The sequence below is a fragment of the Rhipicephalus microplus genome, chromosome 2 (genome assembly GCF_043290135.1).
Source record: "Rhipicephalus microplus isolate Deutch F79 chromosome 2, USDA_Rmic, whole genome shotgun sequence".
Lineage (NCBI taxonomy): Eukaryota > Metazoa > Arthropoda > Arachnida > Ixodida > Ixodidae > Rhipicephalus > Rhipicephalus microplus.
Genome location: NC_134701.1, coordinates 6,236,728 through 6,253,386, shown reverse-complemented (window position 1 = coordinate 6,253,386; position 16,659 = coordinate 6,236,728).

Below are 16,659 nucleotides of genomic sequence, written 5' to 3'. Positions count from 1 at the left end.
CACGGAGACAGTCGTGCTCCACTCTCACCACCATCAGAACATATCTTCAAAGCTATCAGCCCAAAGAAAAAAAAGCGCCGCACCTCCACCGGGTAGGCTCGTACCTCCAACCTTTCGGTTAACAGCCGATCGCGCTAGCCAATTGCGCCACGGAGACAGTCCTGCTCCACACTCACCACCATCAGAACATATTTTCAAAGCTATCAGCCCAAAATAAAAAAAGAAACACACAACTCCCGGGAGGGCTCGAACCTCCAACCTTTCGGTTAACCGCCGATCGCGCTAGCCAATTGCGCCACAGAGACAGTCGTGCTCCACTTTCACCACCATCATTACATATCTTCATAGCTATCAGCCCAAAATAAAAAAAGCAACACAACACTCCCGGCAGGGCTCGAACCTCAAACCTTTCAGTTAACAGCCGATCGAATAGCCAATTGCGCCATGGAGACAGTCGTGCTCCACTCTCACCACCATCAGAACATATCTTCAAAGCTATCAGCCCAAAGAAAAAAAAGCGCCGCACCACCACCGGGTGGGCTCGTACCTCCAACCTTTCGGTTAACAGCCGATCGCGCTTGCCAATTGCGCCACGGAGACAGTCGTGCTCCACTCTCACCACCATCAGAACATATCTTCAAAGCTATCAGCCCAAAATAAAAAAAAGCAACACACCACTCCCGGGAGGGCTCGTACCTCCAACCTTTCGGTTAACAGCCGATCGCGTTAGCCGATTGCGCCACGGAGACAGTCGTGCTCCACTCTCACCACCATCAGAACATATCTTCAAAGCTATCAGCGCAAAGAAAAAAAAGCGCCGCACCTCCACCGGGTAGGCTCGTACCTCCAACCTTTCGGTTTACAGCCAATCGCGCTAGCCAATTGCGCCACGGAGACAGTCCTGCTCCACACTCACCACCATCAGAACATAGTTTCAAAGCTATCAGCCCAAAATAAAAAAAGCAACACACCACTCCCGGGAGGGCTCAAACCTCCAACCTTTCGGTTAACAGCCGATCGCGCTAGCCAATTGCGCCACGGAGACAGATGTGCTCCACTCTCACCACCATCAGAACATTTCTTCAAAGCTATCAGCCCAAAAAAAAGCGCCGCACCACCACCGGGTGGACTCGTACCTCCAAATTTCGGTTAACAGCCGATCGCGCTAGCCAATTGCGCCACGGAGACAGTCCTGCTCCACTCTCACCACCATGAGAACATATCTTCAAAACTATAAGCCCAAAGAAAAAAAAGCAACACACCACTCCCGGGAGGGCTCAAACCTCCAACCTTTCGGTTAACAGCCGATCGCGCTAGCCTATTGCGCCACGGGGACAGTCGTGCTCCACTCTCACCACCATCAGAACATATCTTCAAAGCTATCAGCCCAAAGAAAAGAAAGCGCCGCACCAGCACCGGGTGGGCTCGTACCTCCAACCTTTCGGTTAACAGCCGATCGCGCTAGCCAATTGCTTCACGGAGACAGTCCTGCTCCACACTCACCACCATCAGAACATATTTTCAAAGCTATCAGCCAAAAGGAAAAAAAAATCGCCGCACCACCACCGGTTGGGCTCCAACTTCCAACCTCTCGGTTAACAGCCGATCGCGCTAGCCAATTGCGCCACGGAGACAGTCGTGCTCCACTCTCACCACCATCGGAACATATCTTCAAAGCTATCAGCCCAAAGAAAAAAAAGCGCCGCACCTCCACCGGGTAGGCTCGTACCTCCAACCTTTCGGTTAACAGCCGATCGCGCTAGCCAATTGCGCCACTGAGACAGTCCTGCTCCACACTCACCACCATCAGAACATATTTTCAAAGCTATCAGCCCAAAATAAAAAAAGCAACACACCACTCCCGGGAGGGCTTGAACCTCCAACCTTTCGGTTAACCGCCGATCGCGCTAGCCAATTGCGCCACAGAGACAGTCGTGCTCCACTCTCACCACCATCATTACATATCTTCAAAGCTATCAGCCCAAAATAAAAAAAGCAACACAACACTCCCGGCAGGGCTCGAACCTCAAACCTTTCAGTTAACAGCCGATCGAATAGCCAATTGCGCCATGGAGACAGTCATGCTCCACTCTCACCACCATCAGAACATATCTTCAAAGCTATCAGCCCAAAGAAAAAAAAGCGCCGCACCACCACCGGTTGGGCTCGTACCTCCAACCTTTCGGTTAACAGCAGATCGCGCTAGCCAATTGCGCCACGGAGACAGTCGTGCTCCACTCTTACCACCATCAGAACATATCTGTAAAGCTATCAGCCCAAAGAAAAAAAAGCAACGCACCAGTCCCGGGAGGGCTCGTCCCTCCAACCTTTCGGTTAACAGCCGATCGCGCTAGCCAATTGCGTCACGGAGACAGTCCTGCTCCACACTCACCACCATCAAAACATATTTTCAAAGCTATCAGCCCAAAATAAAAAAAGCAACACACCACCCTCGGGAGGGCTCGAACCTCCAACCTTTCGGTTAACAGCCGATCGCGCTAGCCAATTGCGCCACGGAGACAGTCCTGCTCCACTCTCACCACCACGAGAACATATCTTCAAAGCTATCAGCCCCAAAAAAAGCAATACACCACTCCCGGGAGGACTCGAACCTCCAACCTTTCAGTTGACAGCCGATCGCATAGCCAATTGCGCCATGGAGGCAGTCGTGCTCCACTCTCACCACCGTCAGAACATTTCTTCAGAGCTATCAGCCAAAAGGAAAAAAATCGCCGCACCACCACCGGGAGGGCTCCAACCTCCAACCTGTCGGTTAACAGCCGATCGCGCTAGCCAATTGCGCCACGGAGACAGTCGTGCTCCACTCTCACCACCATCAGGACATATCTTCAAAGCTATCAGTCCAAAGAAAAAAAAGCGCCGCACCTCCACCGGGTGGGCTCGTACCTCCAACCTTTCGGTTAACAGCCGATCGAGCTAGCCAATTGCGTCACGGAGACAGTCCTGCTCCACACTCACCACCATCAAAACATATTTTCAAAGCTATCAGCAAAAAATAAAAAAAGCAACACAACACTCCCGGGAGGGCTCGAGCCTCCAACCTTTCGGTTAACAGCCAACCGCGCTAGCCAATTGCGCCACGGAGACAGACGTGCTCAACTCTCACCACCATCAGAATATATCTTCAAAGCTATCAGCCCAAAGAAAAACAAGCGCCGCACCACCACCGGGTGGGCTCGTACATCCAACCTTTCTGTTAACAGCTGATCGCGCTAACCCATTGCGCCACGGAGACAGTCCTGCTCCACTCTCACCACCATCAGAACATAGCTTCAAAGCTATCAGCCCAAAGAAAAAAAGCGCCGCACCACCACCTGGTGGGCTCGTACCTTCAACCTTTCGGTTAACAGCCGATCGCGCTAGCCAATTGCGCCACGGAGACAGTCGTGCTCCACTCTCACCACCATCAGAACATATCTTCAAAGCTATCAGCCCAAAGAAAAAAAAGCGCTGCACCACCACCAGGTGGGCCCGAACCTCCAACCTTTCAGTTGACAGCCGATCGCATAGCCAATTGCGCCATGGAGACAGTCGTGCTCCACTCTCACCACCGTCAGAACATTTCTTCAGAGCTATCAGCCAAAAGGAAAAAAAATCGCCGCACCACCACCGGGTGGGCTCCAACTTCCAACCTCTCGGTTAACAGCCGATCACGCTAGCCAATTGCGCCACGGAGACAGTCGTGCTCCACTCTCACCACCATCAGAACATATCTTCAAAGCTATCAGCCCAAAGAAAAAAAAGCGCCGCACCTCCACCGGGTAGGCTCGTACCTCCAACCTTTCGGTTAACAGCCGATCGCGCTAGCCAATTGCGCCACGGAGACAGTCCTGCTCCACACTCACCACCATCAGAACATATTTTCAAAGCTATCAGCCCAAAATAAAAAAAGAAACACACAACTCCCGGGAGGGCTCGAACCTCCAACCTTTCGGTTAACCGCCGATCGCGCTAGCCAATTGCGCCACAGAGACAGTCGTGCTCCACTTTCACCACCATCATTACATATCTTCATAGCTATCAGCCCAAAATAAAAAAAGCAACACAACACTCCCGGCAGGGCTCGAACCTCAAACCTTTCAGTTAACAGCCGATCGAATAGCCAATTGCGCCATGGAGACAGTCGTGCTCCACTCTCACCACCATCAGAACATATCTTCAAAGCTATCAGCCCAAAGAAAAAAAAGCGCCGCACCACCACCGGGTGGGCTCGTACCTCCAACCTTTCGGTTAACAGCCGATCGCGCTTGCCAATTGCGCCACGGAGACAGTCGTGCTCCACTCTCACCACCATCAGAACATATCTTCAAAGCTATCAGCCCAAAATAAAAAAAAGCAACACACCACTCCCGGGAGGGCTCGTACCTCCAACCTTTCGGTTAACAGCCGATCGCGTTAGCCGATTGCGCCACGGAGACAGTCGTGCTCCACTCTCACCACCATCAGAACATATCTTCAAAGCTATCAGCGCAAAGAAAAAAAAGCGCCGCACCTCCACCGGGTAGGCTCGTACCTCCAACCTTTCGGTTTACAGCCAATCGCGCTAGCCAATTGCGCCACGGAGACAGTCCTGCTCCACACTCACCACCATCAGAACATAGTTTCAAAGCTATCAGCCCAAAATAAAAAAAGCAACACACCACTCCCGGGAGGGCTCAAACCTCCAACCTTTCGGTTAACAGCCGATCGCGCTAGCCAATTGCGCCACGGAGACAGATGTGCTCCACTCTCACCACCATCAGAACATTTCTTCAAAGCTATCAGTCCAAAAAAAAGCGCCGCACCACCACCGGGTGGACTCGTACCTCCAAATTTCGGTTAACAGCCGATCGCGCTAGCCAATTGCGCCACGGAGACAGTCCTGCTCCACTCTCACCACCATGAGAACATATCTTCAAAACTATAAGCCCAAAGAAAAAAAAGCAACACACCACTCCCGGGAGGGCTCAAACCTCCAACCTTTCGGTTAACAGCCGATCGCGCTAGCCTATTGCGCCACGGGGACAGTCGTGCTCCACTCTCACCACCATCAGAACATATCTTCAAAGCTATCAGCCCAAAGAAAAGAAAGCGCCGCACCAGCACCGGGTGGGCTCGTACCTCCAACCTTTCGGTTAACAGCCGATCGCGCTAGCCAATTGCTTCACGGAGACAGTCCTGCTCCACACTCACCACCATCAGAACATATTTTCAAAGCTATCAGCCAAAAGGAAAAAAAAATCGCCGCACCACCACCGGTTGGGCTCCAACTTCCAACCTCTCGGTTAACAGCCGATCGCGCTAGCCAATTGCGCCACGGAGACAGTCGTGCTCCACTCTCACCACCATCGGAACATATCTTCAAAGCTATCAGCCCAAAGAAAAAAAAGCGCCGCACCTCCACCGGGTAGGCTCGTACCTCCAACCTTTCGGTTAACAGCCGATCGCGCTAGCCAATTGCGCCACTGAGACAGTCCTGCTCCACACTCACCACCATCAGAACATATTTTCAAAGCTATCAGCCCAAAATAAAAAAAGCAACACACCACTCCCGGGAGGGCTTGAACCTCCAACCTTTCGGTTAACCGCCGATCGCGCTAGCCAATTGCGCCACAGAGACAGTCGTGCTCCACTCTCACCACCATCATTACATATCTTCAAAGCTATCAGCCCAAAATAAAAAAAGCAACACAACACTCCCGGCAGGGCTCGAACCTCAAACCTTTCAGTTAACAGCCGATCGAATAGCCAATTGCGCCATGGAGACAGTCATGCTCCACTCTCACCACCATCAGAACATATCTTCAAAGCTATCAGCCCAAAGAAAAAAAAGCGCCGCACCACCACCGGTTGGGCTCGTACCTCCAACCTTTCGGTTAACAGCAGATCGCGCTAGCCAATTGCGCCACGGAGACAGTCGTGCTCCACTCTTACCACCATCAGAACATATCTGTAAAGCTATCAGCCCAAAGAAAAAAAAGCAACGCACCAGTCCCGGGAGGGCTCGTCCCTCCAACCTTTCGGTTAACAGCCGATCGCGCTAGCCAATTGCGTCACGGAGACAGTCCTGCTCCACACTCACCACCATCAAAACATATTTTCAAAGCTATCAGCCCAAAATAAAAAAAGCAACACACCACCCTCGGGAGGGCTCGAACCTCCAACCTTTCGGTTAACAGCCGATCGCGCTAGCCAATTGCGCCACGGAGACAGTCCTGCTCCACTCTCACCACCACGAGAACATATCTTCAAAGCTATCAGCCCAAAAAAAAGCAATACACCACTCCCGGGAGGACTCGAACCTCCAACCTTTCAGTTGACAGCCGATCGCATAGCCAATTGCGCCATGGAGGCAGTCGTGCTCCACTCTCACCACCGTCAGAACATTTCTTCAGAGCTATCAGCCAAAAGGAAACAAATCGCCGCACCACCACCGGGAGGGCTCCAACCTCCAACCTGTCGGTTAACAGCCGATCGCGCTAGCCAATTGCGCCACGGAGACAGTCGTGCTCCACTCTCACCACCATCAGGACATATCTTCAAAGCTATCAGTCCAAAGAAAAAAAAGCGCCGCACCTCCACCGGGTGGGCTCGTACCTCCAACCTTTCGGTTAACAGCCGATCGAGCTAGCCAATTGCGTCACGGAGACAGTCCTGCTCCACACTCACCACCATCAAAACATATTTTCAAAGCTATCAGCAAAAAATAAAAAAAGCAACACAACACTCCCGGGAGGGCTCGAGCCTCCAACCTTTCGGTTAACAGCCAACCGCGCTAGCCAATTGCGCCACGGAGACAGACGTGCTCAACTCTCACCACCATCAGAACATTTCTTCAAAGCTATCAGCCCAAAGAAAAAAAAGCGCCGCACCACTCCCGGAAGGGCTCGTACCTCCAACCTTTCGGTTAACAGCCGATCGCGCTAGCCACTTGCGCCATGAAGACAGCCGTGCTCCACTCTTCCCACCATCAGAATATATCTTCAAAGCTATCAGCCCAAAGAAAAACAAGCGCCGCACCACCACCGGGTGGGCTCGTACATCCAACCTTTCTGTTAACAGCTGATCGCGCTAACCCATTGCGCCACGGAGACAGTCCTGCTCCACTCTCAACACCATCAGAACATATCTTCAAAGCTATCGTCCCAAAGAAAAAAAAGCGCCGCACCACCACCGGTTGGGCTCGTACCTCCAACCTTTCGGTTAACAGCGGATCGCGCTAGCCAATTGCGCCACGGAGACAGTCGTGCTCCACTCTCACCACCATCAGAACATTCCTTCAAAGCTATCAGCCCAAAATAAAAAAAGCAACACACCACTCCCGGGAGGGCTCGCACCTCCAACCTTTCGGTTAACAGCCGATCGCGTTAGCCGATTGCGCCACGGAGACAGTCGTGCTCCACTCTCACCACCATCAGAACATATCTTCAAAGCTATCAGCCCAAAATAAAAAAAAGCAACACACCACTCCCGGGAGGGCCCGTACCTCCAACCTTTCGGTTAACAGCCGATCGCGTTAGCCGATTGCGCCACGGAGACAGTCCTGCTCCACTCTCACCACCATCAGAACATAGCTTCAAAGCTATCAGCCCAAAGAAAAAAAGCGCCGCACCACCACCTGGTGGGCTCGTACCTTCAACCTTTCGGTTAACAGCCGATCGCGCTAGCCAATTGCGCCACGGAGACAGTCGTGCTCCACTCTCACCACCATCAGAACATATCTTCAAAGCTATCAGCCCAAAGAAAAAAAAGCGCTGCACCACCACCAGGTGGGCCCGAACCTCCAACCTTTCGGTTAACAGCCGATAGCGCTAGCCAATTGCGCCACGGAGACAGTCGTGCTCCACTCTTACCACCATCAGAACACATCTTCAAAGCTATCAGCCCAAAGAAAAAAAAGCAATACACCACTCCCGCGGGACTCGAACCTCCAACCTTTCAGTTGACAGCCGATCGCATAGCCAATTGCGCCATGGAGACAGTCGTGCTCCACTCTCACCACCGTAAGAACATTTCTTCAGAGCTATCAGCCAAAAGGAAAAAAAATCGCCGCACCACCACCGGTTGGGCTCCAACTTCCAACCTCTCGGTTAACAGCCGATCGCGCTAGCCAATTGCGCCACGGAGACAGTCGTGCTCCACTCTCACCACCATCGGAACATATCTTCAAAGCTATCAGCCCAAAGAAAAAAAAGCGCCGCACCTCCACCGGGTAGGCTCGTACCTCCAACCTTTCGGTTAACAGCCGATCGCGCTAGCCAATTGCGCCACGGAGACAGTCCTGCTCCACACTCACCACCATCAGAACATATTTTCAAAGCTATCAGCCCAAAATAAAAAAAGCAACACACCACTCCCGGGAGGGCTCGTACCTCCAACCTTTCGGTTTACAGCCGATCGCGCTAGCCAATTGCGCCACGGAGACAGTCCTGCTTCACACTCACCACCATCAGAACATATTTTCAAAGCTATCAGCCCAAAATAAAAAAAGCAACACACCACTCCCGGGAGGGCTCAAACCTCCAACCTTTCGGTTAACAGCCGATCGCGCTAGCCAATTGCGCCACGGAGACAGTCGTGCTCCACTCTTACCACCATCAGAACACATCTTCAAACCTTTCAGCCCAAAGAAATAAAGCGCCGCACCACCACCGGGTGGGCTCGAACCTCCAACCTTTCGGTTAACAGCCGATCGCGCTAGCCAATAGCGCCACGGAGACAGTCGTGCTCCAATCTCACCACCATGAGAACATATCTTCAAAACTATCAGCCCAAAGAAAAAAAAGCAACACACCACTCCCGGGAGGGCTCAAACCTCCAACCTTTCGGTTAACAGCCGATCGCGCTAGCCTATTGCGCCACGGGGACAGTCGTGCTCCACTCTCACCACCATCAGAACATATCTTCAAAGCTATCAGCCCAAAGAAAAGAAAGCGCCGCACCAGCACCGGGTGGGCTCGTACCTCCAACCTTTCGGTTAACAGCCGATCGCGCTAGCCAATTGCTTCACGGAGACAGTCCTGCTCAACACTCACCACCATCAGAACATATTTTCAAAGCTATCAGCCCAAAGAAAAAAAAGCAACACACCACTCCAGGGAGGGCTCGTACCTCCAACCTTTTAGTTAACAGCCGATCGCGCTAGCCAAATGCGCCACGGAGACAGTCGTGCTCCACTCTCACCACCGTCAGAACATTTCTTCAGAGCTATCAGCCAAAAGGAAAAAAATCGCCGCACCACCACCGGGAGGGCTCCAACCTCCAACCTGTCGGTTAACAGCCGATCGCGCTAGCCAATTGCGCCACGGAGACAGTCGTGCTCCACTCTCACCACCATCAGGACATATCTTCAAAGCTATCAGTCCAAAGAAAAAAAAGCGCCGCACCTCCACCGGGTGGGCTCGTACCTCCAACCTTTCGGTTAACAGCCGATCGAGCTAGCCAATTGCGTCACGGAGACAGTCCTGCTCCACACTCACCACCATCAAAACATATTTTCAAAGCTATCAGCAAAAAATAAAAAAAGCAACACAACACTCCCGGGAGGGCTCGAGCCTCCAACCTTTCGGTTAACAGCCAACCGCGCTAGCCAATTGCGCCACGGAGACAGACGTGCTCAACTCTCACCACCATCAGAACATTTCTTCAAAGCTATCAGCCCAAAGAAAAAAAAGCGCCGCACCACTCCCGGAAGGGCTCGTACCTCCAACCTTTCGGTTAACAGCCGATCGCGCTAGCCACTTGCGCCATGAAGACAGCCGTGCTCCACTCTTCCCACCATCAGAATATATCTTCAAAGCTATCAGCCCAAAGAAAAACAAGCGCCGCACCACCACCGGGTGGGCTCGTACCTCCAACCTTTCTGTTAACAGCTGATCGCGCTAACCCATTGCGCCACGGAGACAGTCCTGCTCCACTCTCAACACCATCAGAACATATCTTCAAAGCTATCATCCCAAAGAAAAAAAAGCGCCGCACCACCACCGGTTGGGCTCGTACCTCCAACCTTTCGGTTAACAGCGGATCGCGCTAGCCAATTGCGCCACGGAGACAGTCGTGCTCCACTCTCACCACCATCAGAACATTGCTTCAAAGCTATCAGCCCAAAATAAAAAAAGCAACACACCACTCCCGGGAGGGCTCGCACCTCCAACCTTTCGGTTAACAGCCGATCGCGTTAGCCGATTGCGCCACGGAGACAGTCGTGCTCCACTCTCACCACCATCAGAACATATCTTCAAAGCTATCAGCCCAAAATAAAAAAAAGCAACACACCACTCCCGGGAGGGCTCGTACCTCCAACCTTTCGGTTAACAGCCGATCGCGTTAGCCGATTGCGCCACGGAGACAGTCCTGCTCCACTCTCACCACCATCAGAACATAGCTTCAAAGCTATCAGCCCAAAGAAAAAAAGCGCCGCACCACCACCTGGTGGGCTCGTACCTTCAACCTTTCGGTTAACAGCCGATCGCGCTAGCCAATTGCGCCACGGAGACAGTCGTGCTCCACTCTCACCACCATCAGAAGATATCTTCAAAGCTATCAGCCCAAAGAAAAAAAAGCGCTGCACCACCACCAGGTGGGCCCGAACCTCCAACCTTTCGGTTAACAGCCGATAGCGCTAGCCAATTGCGCCACGGAGACAGTCGTGCTCCACTCTTACCACCATCAGAACACATCTTCAAAGCTATCAGCCCAAAGAAAAAAAAGCAATACACCACTCCCGCGGGACTCGAACCTCCAACCTTTCAGTTGACAGCCGATCGCATAGCCAATTGCGCCATGGAGACTGTCGTGCTCCACTCTCACCACCGTAAGAACATTTCTTCAGAGCTATCAGCCAAAAGGAAAAAAAATCGCCGCACCACCACCGGGTGGGCTCCAACTTCCAACCTCTCGGTTAACAGCCGATCACGCTAGCCAATTGCGCCACGGAGACAGTCGTGCTCCACTCTCACCACCATCAGAACATATCTTCAAAGCTATCAGCCCAAAGAAAAAAAAGCGCCGCACCTCCACCGGGTAGGCTCGTACCTCCAACCTTTCGGTTAACAGCCGATCGCGCTAGCCAATTGCGCCACGGAGACAGTCCTGCTCCACACTCACCACCATCAGAACATATTTTCAAAGCTATCAGCCCAAAATAAAAAAAGAAACACACAACTCCCGGGAGGGCTCGAACCTCCAACCTTTCGGTTAACCGCCGATCGCGCTAGCCAATTGCGCCACAGAGACAGTCGTGCTCCACTCTCACCACCATCATTACATATCTTCATAGCTATCAGCCCAAAATAAAAAAAGCAACACAACACTCCCGGCAGGGCTCGAACCTCAAACCTTTCAGTTAACAGCCGATCGAATAGCCAATTGCGCCATGGAGACAGTCGTGCTCCACTCTCACCACCATCAGAACATATCTTCAAAGCTATCAGCCCAAAGAAAAAAAAGCGCCGCACCACCACCGGGTGGGCTCGTACCTCCAACCTTACGGTTAACAGCCGATCGCGCTTGCCAATTGCGCCACGGAGACAGTCGTGCTCCACTCTCACCACCATCAGAACATATCTTCAAAGCTATCAGCCCAAAATAAAAAAAAGCAACACACCACTCCCGGGAGGGCTCGTACCTCCAACCTTTCGGTTAACAGCCGATCGCGTTAGCCGATTGCGCCACGGAGACAGTCGTGCTCCACTCTCACCACCATCAGAACATATCTTCAAAGCTATCAGCGCAAAGAAAAAAAAGCAACACACCACTCCCGGGAGGGCTCAAACCTCCAACCTTTCGGTTAACAGCCGATCGCGCTAGCCAATTGCGCCACGGAGACAGATGTGCTCCACTCTCACCACCATCAGAACATTTCTTCAAAGATATCAGCCCAAAAAAAAAAGCGCCGCACCACCACCGGGTGGACTCGTACCTCCAAATTTCGGTTAACAGCCGATCGCGCTAGCCAATTGCGCCACGGAGACAGTCCTGCTCCACTCTCACCACCATGAGAACATATCTTCAAAACTATAAGCCCAAAGAAAAAAAAGCAACACACCACTCCCGGGAGGGCTCAAACCTCCAACCTTTCGGTTAACAGCCAATCGCGCTAGCCTATTGCGCCACGGGGACAGTCGTGCTCCACTCTCACCACCATCAGAACATATCTTCAAAGCTATCAGCCCAAAGAAAAGAAAGCGCCGCACCAGCACCGGGTGGGCTCGTACCTCCAACCTTTCGGTTAACAGCCGATCGCGCTAGCCAATTGCTTCACGGAGACAGTCCTGCTCCACACTCACCACCATCAGAACATATTTTCAAAGCTATCAGCCAAAAGGAAAAAAAAATCGCCGCACCACCACCGGTTGGGCTCCAACTTCCAACCTCTCGGTTAACAGCCGATCGCGCTAGCCAATTGCGCCACGGAGACAGTCGTGCTCCACTCTCACCACCATCGGAACATATCTTCAAAGCTATCAGCCCAAAGAAAAAAAAGCGCCGCACCTCCACCGGGTAGGCTCGTACCTCCAACCTTTCGGTTAACAGCCGATCGCGCTAGCCAATTGCGCCACTGAGACAGTCCTGCTCCACACTCACCACCATCAGAACATATTTTCAAAGCTATCAGCCCAAAATAAAAAAAGCAACACACCACTCCCGGGAGGGCTTGAACCTCCAACCTTTCGGTTAACCGCCGATCGCGCTAGCCAATTGCGCCACAGAGACAGTCGTGCTCCACTCTCACCACCATCATTACATATCTTCAAAGCTATCAGCCCAAAATAAAAAAAGCAACACAACACTCCCGGCAGGGCTCGAACCTCAAACCTTTCAGTTAACAGCCGATCGAATAGCCAATTGCGCCATGGAGACAGTCATGCTCCACTCTCACCACCATCAGAACATATCTTCAAAGCTATCAGCCCAAAGAAAAAAAAGCGCCGCACCACCACCGGTTGGGCTCGTACCTCCAACCTTTCGGTTAACAGCAGATCGCGCTAGCCAATTGCGCCACGGAGACAGTCGTGCTCCACTCTTACCACCATCAGAACATATCTGTAAAGCTATCAGCCCAAAGAAAAAAAAGCAACGCACCAGTCCCGGGAGGGCTCGTCCCTCCAACCTTTCGGTTAACAGCCGATCGCGCTAGCCAATTGCGTCACGGAGACAGTCCTGCTCCACACTCACCACCATCAAAACATATTTTCAAAGCTATCAGCCCAAAATAAAAAAAGCAACACACCACCCTCGGGAGGGCTCGAACCTCCAACCTTTCGGTTAACAGCCGATCGCGCTAGCCAATTGCGCCACGGAGACAGTCCTGCTCCACTCTCACCACCACGAGAACATATCTTCAAAGCTATCAGCCCAAAAAAAAGCAATACACCACTCCCGGGAGGACTCGAACCTCCAACCTTTCAGTTGACAGCCGATCGCATAGCCAATTGCGCCATGGAGACAGTCGTGCTCCACTCTCACCACCGTCAGAACATTTCTTCAGAGCTATCAGCCAAAAGGAAAAAAATCGCCGCACCACCACCGGGAGGGCTCCAACCTCCAACCTGTCGGTTAACAGCCGATCGCGCTAGCCAATTGCGCCACGGAGACAGTCGTGCTCCACTCTCACCACCATCAGGACATATCTTCAAAGCTATCAGTCCAAAGAAAAAAAAGCGCCGCACCTCCACCGGGTGGGCTCGTACCTCCAACCTTTCGGTTAACAGCCGATCGAGCTAGCCAATTGCGTCACGGAGACAGTCCTGCTCCACACTCACCACCATCAAAACATATTTTCAAAGCTATCAGCAAAAAATAAAAAAAGCAACACAACACTCCCGGGAGGGCTCGAGCCTCCAACCTTTCGGTTAACAGCCAACCGCGCTAGCCAATTGCGCCATGGAGACAGTCGTGCTCCACTCTCACCACCGTCAGAACATTTCTTCAGAGCTATCAGCCCAAAGAAAAAAAAGCGCCGCACCACTCCCGGAAGGGCTCGTACCTCCAACCTTTCGGTTAACAGCCGATCGCGCTAGCCACTTGCGCCATGAAGACAGCCGTGCTCCACTCTTCCCACCATCAGAATATATCTTCAAAGCTATCAGCCCAAAGAAAAACAAGCGCCGCACCACCACCGGGTGGGCTCGTACCTCCAACCTTTCTGTTAACAGCTGATCGCGCTAACCCATTGCGCCACGGAGACAGTCCTGCTCCACTCTCAACACCATCAGAACATATCTTCAAAGCTATCATCCCAAAGAAAAAAAAGCGCCGCACCACCACCGGTTGGGCTCGTACCTCCAACCTTTCGGTTAACAGCGGATCGCGCTAGCCAATTGCGCCACGGAGACAGTCGTGCTCCACTCTCACCACCATCAGAACATTCCTTCAAAGCTATCAGCCCAAAATAAAAAAAGCAACACACCAATCCCGGGAGGGCTCGCACCTCCAACCTTTCGGTTAACAGCCGATCGCGTTAGCCGATTGCGCCACGGAGACAGTCGTGCTCCACTCTCACCACCATCAGAACATATCTTCAAAGCTATCAGCCCAAAATAAAAAAAAGCAACACACCACTCCCGGGAGGGCTCGTACCTCCAACCTTTCGGTTAACAGCCGATCGCGTTAGCCGATTGCGCCACGGAGACAGTCCTGCTCCACTCTCACCACCATCAGAACATAGCTTCAAAGCTATCAGCCCAAAGAAAAAAAGCGCCGCACCACCACCTGGTGGGCTCGTACCTTCAACCTTTCGGTTAACAGCCGATCGCGCTAGCCAATTGCGCCACGGAGACAGTCGTGCTCCACTCTCACCACCATCAGAACATATCTTCAAAGCTATCAGCCCAAAGGAAAAAAAGCGCTGCACCACCACCAGGTGGGCCCGAACCTCCAACCTTTCGGTTAACAGCCGATAGCGCTAGCCAATTGCGCCACGGAGACAGTCGTGCTCCACTCTTACCACCATCAGAACACATCTTCAAAGCTATCAGCCCAAAGAAAAAAAAGCAATACACCACTCCCGCGGGACTCGAACCTCCAACCTTTCAGTTGACAGCCGATCGCATAGCCAATTGCGCCATGGAGACAGTCGTGCTCCACTCTCACCACCGTAAGAACATTTCTTCAGAGCTATCAGCCAAAAGGAAAAAAAATCGCCGCACCACCACCGGTTGGGCTCCAACTTCCAACCTCTCGGTTAACAGCCGATCGCGCTAGCCAATTGCGCCACGGAGACAGTCGTGCTCCACTCTCACCACCATCGGAACATATCTTCAAAGCTATCAGCCCAAAGAAAAAAAAGCGCCGCACCTCCACCGGGTAGGCTCGTACCTCCAACCTTTCGGTTAACAGCCGATCGCGCTAGCCAATTGCGCCACGGAGACAGCCCTGCTCCACACTCACCACCATCAGAACATATTTTCAAAGCTATCAGCCCAAAATAAAAAAAGCAACACACCACTCCCGGGAGGGCTCGAACCTCCAACCTTTCGGTTAACCGCCGATCGCGCTAGCCAATTGCGCCACAAAGACAGTCGTGCTCCACTCTCACCACCATCATTACATATCTTCATAGCTATCAGCCCAAAATAAAAAAAGCAACACAACACTCCCGGCAGGGCTCGAACCTCAAACCTTTCAGTTAACAGCCGATCGAATAGCCAATTGCGCCATGGAGACAGTCGTGCTCCACTCTCACCACCATCAGAACATATCTTCAAAGCTATCAGCCCAAAGAAAAAAAAGCGCCGCACCACCACCGGGTTTGCTCGTACCTCCAACCTTTCGGTTAACAGCCGATCGCGCTAGCCAATTGCGCCACAGAGACAGTCGTGCTCCACTCTCACCACCATCAGAACATATCTTCAAAGCTATCAGCCCAAAATAAAAAAAGCAACACACCACTCCCGGGAGGGCTCGTACCTCCAACCTTTCGGTTAACAGCCGATCGCGTTAGCCGATTGCGCCACGGAGACAGTCGTGCTCCACTCTCACCACCATCAGAACATATCTTCAAAGCTATCAGCCCAAAAAAAACAAGCGCCGCACCACCACCGGGTGGGCTCGTACCTCCAAAATTTCAGTTAACAGCCGATAGCGCTAGCCCATTGCGCCACGGAGACAGTCCTGCTCCACTCTCAACACCATCAGAACATATCTTCAAAGCTATCATCCCAAAGAAAAAAAAGCGCCGCACCACCACCGGTTGGGCTCGTACCTCCAACCTTTCGGTTAACAGCCGATTGCGCTAGCCAATTGCGCCACGGAGACAGTCGTGCTCCACTCTCACCACCATCAGAACATATCTTCAAAGCTATCAGCCCAAAATAAAAAAAGCAACACACCACTCCCGGGAGGGCTCGCACCTCCAACCTTTCGGTTAACAGCCGATCGCGTTAGCCGATTGCGCCACGGAGACAGTCGTGTCCACTCTCACCACCATCAGAACATATCTTCAAAGCTATCAGCCCAAAATAAAAAAAGCAACACACCACTCCCGGGAGGGCTCGTACCTCCAACCTTTCGGTTAACAGCCGACCGAGTTAGCCGATTGCGCCACGGAGACAGTCCTGCTCCACTCTCACCACCATCAGAACATAACTTCAAAGCTATCAGCCCAAAGAAAAAAAGCGCCGCACCACCACCGGGTGGGCTCGTACCTTCAACCTTTCG